Below are 4,478 nucleotides of genomic sequence, written 5' to 3' on the forward strand. Positions count from 1 at the left end.
TTACCCCTATTGTTATATCTGAAGAAACTGAGGCTCAAAGCAGGCAAGTGACTTGACCATGGTGACAAAGCTATTAAACAGAGGAGCCAGGACAAAAACTAAAGTCAACTTGCCCCAAAGCTTGTGTTCATCATACCCATACCTGCCCACAGGTAATTTAAACTTTAATTAAAGTTTAAACAGATCAACAATAGCAGTATTATGGCAAAAACATGAATATTCACAAAGTGACAATTCTAAAAATGGCTTCCTTCAAAGATGTAGGACTATGAACGTGATCTTTAGAATCTCACACTAGTATATTTGGTAATGAACATGAGCACTCTTCTAAACAAATGTAAAAATCAAGGAAGACTTTTGTGATCCATGCCAACTCTGCAAAATTCATTCATTGAATAAACTCTTCTCTAATATTCGCCTGTTGCCAGATATTGTGCTAGGTATTGGCACAGCAGCCGGAATCACAAGAGAAAGGAATTTTTTTGGATATTAGGGAAGTCTTTGGGGGGAAAGTGGAGATGGGAAGAGATGGTGAGGGTAAATATAATCTAACATTAAAAGATCTGGCTACCTAAATCTAAGGACTGTTTCATTTCTTTAACACTTCCATAAACATTTATAGTATTTCTGAGGATCCAGGTCACTCCCTGGAAATACCATACAATTTTAAACCTCTATAATGAATTCACGTTTATACTCGACCTGTAATAATCAAATGAAATAAAATACTTTTTACTGTCGTGTAACCTGATGGCTCAGTGGGTAAAGAATCCACCTGCAATGCAGGAGACATAGGAGATGTGGTTTTGATCCCTAGGTCGGGAAGATCCCCCTGGAGGAGGAGATGGCAACCCACTCCAGTATTCTTGCCTGAAAAATCCCACAGACAGAGGAGCCTGGTGGGCTACAATCCGAAGGGCTCCAAAGAGTTGGACACGACTGAGCACAAGCACAGCACATAAGCAACTTCATTCTCATCCACTGTGTGTACAGTGGTCCTTGTATTTGCCCTTCTGGGTGGTGCAATATATTTCCATTGTTAAGTAAGCAGAGTTGGGCTATCAGAAAAAGAATTCTCAGCAGAAATGCAGTTGGATAGGTTCCCATCTCTCTTGGCTCTGTATTTCCTTATCCATGCCCACCTTTCCCTTTCCAGAAAAGCCCATGTCTTTTAGCAAATAGATTTCTAATATGAAGGCCACTATCTCTACAACTGCAAATTAACAGGTAACTGCTTTCTTACTTATAATTCTTGAGTCAATCGGAATTTTTATCAATTTACTTTTGGATTTGGCTGTTATAATAAGGTCAAATGGGTGAAGATATAAACATTTCTCTTTTTCTTCAAAGGCCCTGGCCCTAGTGGTAAGAAATGTTAAGGAATTTTTAAAAATTATTACTATTATTATTATTTTAAAAAGTCTAAGATGTTTAGGACACTGTAGTGAAAGTGTTAGTTGCTCAGTCGTGCCCAACTCTTTATGAGCCCACGGACTGTAGCCCACCAGGCTCCTCTGCCCTTGGAATTCTCCAGGCAAGAATACTGGAGTGGGTAGCAATTCCCTTCTCCAGGGGATATTTCCGACCCAGGGATTGAACCCCGGTCTCCTGCATCGCAGGCAGATTCCTTACCATCTGAGCCAACATGGAAGCCCAGATCTCTGTAGAAAGATCCCTAAAGGCAGAGAGATATCTATTTGAGCAGGAAAAGCTGGATGCCTTATTAATGAACAGGAATAGCAAATTAACTCTTTTTGTTAATTCTCTTTCGTAGTGACTAAAACCCAGGGAAGAGTTGAGGACCCAGCGCATGAGGGTAGAATTTGGCACAACAGACACCTTTTGTTGCTTGCTCTGTAAATTAGGTGGGTCTCTTAATTTTTCAGACTACAAATTCAGGAAGAAGGATAAGTGTCCCCCAGCTCTGAGATCAGGTGGCATTGTCATGGAGATTCATCTCATTTAATAAATGATACCATCCAATCCTTTGTAAATAAGCACTTTTCTCATCTCCAAAAACTGTAAATAAACTACCCTACCATGATTTCTTTAAATACAGTTTTTAGATTATTAAAATAGTTAATGCCTACTCTCCCATGAGTGTGCTAATCATTGTTTTAGTTCATGCTAACAGAAAAAACAGCTTAATAATAGTAACTTAGTTGGAGGAGGTCAAAGGACTCATTCATTTGAATTAATGAATACAAATCAGCTTTTCATTAGATATTAGTGCTAAATGTATGTTTCACAGACAACTGCTATTGTTGTCACAAGAAACAATACAATTTACCCAAAGTGTTTCGCAGTTTTCGAAAGTATTTAATACACATAATGTCTAGAAGCTATGAAACCAAGACAGACAGATTTCTTATTACAAGAGTGAAAACTGTTTCTCATTTCTCCAATTAAATGATTTTCAGAGGGTTCATCACCCGGAAAACCAGTGTGTGTGAATGCCGGAAATGCAGACAACAGTCTCAGAAATGCTTATTTTAAACGGGAATCAAACTACAAGATTGCTCTCATTATTATTTGTGACAACCATCCCATGATGGGAAGAGTCTGGCTGTATAACAATTTTTAAAAAGAAAAAGAAACAACTGTGGGAAGACTGCAAAGTTCTCCAGACAAACCTTCGAGTGCCTCTTTTTAAAGAAGGAAACGTTTACGGAAAGGTCAGAGTGGTTAGGAAAACTACTATGCCAGGAGCCAGGGTCAGTCTTGCCAGAGCGACCGAGATTGTCCCAGGTGAGTGGGTGTCCCTTCAGGGGTTCCGGATGGCGGGGGGCGCAGGGCGTGTCTCCCGCACAGTGGGCATCTTTTTTGGCCAAGGCGACCCTTGCTCTGTCTCCGGAGCCCAGAGACTCCCGAGGCTGGCGCGGGCTGCCGGGGAAGCCCCGCCAGCAGCCTCTCGCTCGCCAGGAGCATCTCCCCATCCGTGGTTTCCGAGACCAGCTCTGTCTCTCCGCCATCCTCAAGTCCTCCGACATTTTTCAGAGACAGGGAGGTAGGGAGTAGAGGAAACGGCCGAGTGTCTGCACCCAGCCTCTGCCGCAGCACAAGAAGAGGCAGAGGAGGAGGAAGGCTGGCGAGTCAGCCGCTATTAAACGGGAATTCTAGCGATAACAGAAAGAATCAGCATCACCTATAGCAAGAGTCCGGGATACACCCACCCGGGCAGCGGCTAGGGGTTTGGTGGGCGTTCCACCTCCTCGGCCCTGGATGGCTGTGAAATCTACCCCAAGCAGTGCACACTGGAACTCCCTTCCCTCCGACCTAAAGGAGGGGAAAGAACAAAAGAGAGGCCCCCATCCCCTACACACACACACACACACACCTCAGCTATTTTACCGACGCTCAAGGTATGCATTTTTGCACCGACCCCACCCCCCTCCCCTTACACCTTCCCCACCTGCATTTTCCCAAAGGTAAAGAAAGAAGAAAATACCACCCCGAGGTGCTCGTTCGATTGGACGCTGTCAATTTCACATTCGGTTTGCTAACAAGCAGCCGACCAAATCGGCGGGACCTTGCGCCCCCGCGGGGTCTCCCGCCGCCGCCGCCGCCCCCCGGCCCTCGCTCGGATCCGCAAGGCGACCGGCTCTCCGCTGGGGGAACCCGACCCGAGGTTCCCGGGGCGGGCAGGACGCTCACCCAACGGGTCCGCAGCAGCCGGAGGGCGACGAGCGCACCGCGCCGAGGCTGCAACGCGGGATTCAACTTCCCAAACCCGCGGCGCGGCCCCCGCTTCCTCCAGCGGGGCCCCGGGGCGGCCCAGAGACCCCCCGCGCCGGCCGACTCCCCCGCCGGCACACCGACAGTTGCACTCTCCGCCCCCTCTTTCCTTCCCCTCCGCACCCACCCCCTACTACCTTTAAAAAAAAAAAAATGCACCCATCGGTGCAAAGCAGACATTTTGATGCCATTGACTTAGCACCGCTCACGATCGGAGGCAACATCTTACCCAGTCGCCTGGAGGTGTGGGCAGCGCAGCGATGGGTCCGGGGGCGCGGGGCTGAGCGGCTCGGTCCTCTAGCGGAGCCGGTTTGCTGCCATCCGCCCAACTTCAGCACCCGGCGGGCGAGGAGAGAGGGAGCCAGGCGGGGATGGAGGGGCGGGGGGGGGAGGGGGCGGAGGGAAAGGTGGGCGGGGAGGGAGCGGGCGCCGCTCGGCAGCGCGCATGCGCCCCGCGGGCGGGCGCAGCCCCTCGCCCCGCTCGGCCGGAGGTGCGGCCGCGGCCCCCGGCCGCGTGAGTCACCGCCCCGCCCCTCCCGGGCCGCCGGCCCCCGCGCGCCCGCCTCGCCTCGGCGCCCGCTGCGCTTGGAGGCTCGGTGGGGAGCTCTGGGTCGCCGCCCCTGGGGTCCGCGGCTTCGCGGGCACCTTGGAGACCTGGGAACCTCCCTGGATGAGACAGGCTCTGGCGCCTAGGCGCCTTCCAACTTCAGGTTCCCCCGCAGCCCGCGTTCATCTTGCGGTTT

The 4,478-nt window shown here is 49.8% G+C and overlaps 1 protein-coding gene across 1 annotated transcript in view; it reads right to left on the bottom strand.

Annotated features, from left to right (window-relative positions):
- RGS17 (regulator of G protein signaling 17) overlaps positions 1–4,127 on the bottom strand; it is a 97,214-nt gene extending 93,087 nt beyond the window's left edge. The window contains exon 1 of the mRNA XM_081530317.1: positions 3,965–4,127. The gene's annotated coding sequence lies outside the window, so the exon portion shown is untranslated. The remainder of the gene's footprint in view (positions 1–3,964) is intronic.
- Positions 4,128–4,478: the final 351 nt, after the last annotated feature.

The sequence above is a fragment of the Giraffa tippelskirchi genome, chromosome 9 (assembly GCF_054371585.1).
Source record: "Giraffa tippelskirchi isolate mGirTip1 chromosome 9, T2T-mGirTip1v1.2.pri, whole genome shotgun sequence".
NCBI lineage: Eukaryota > Metazoa > Chordata > Mammalia > Artiodactyla > Giraffidae > Giraffa > Giraffa tippelskirchi.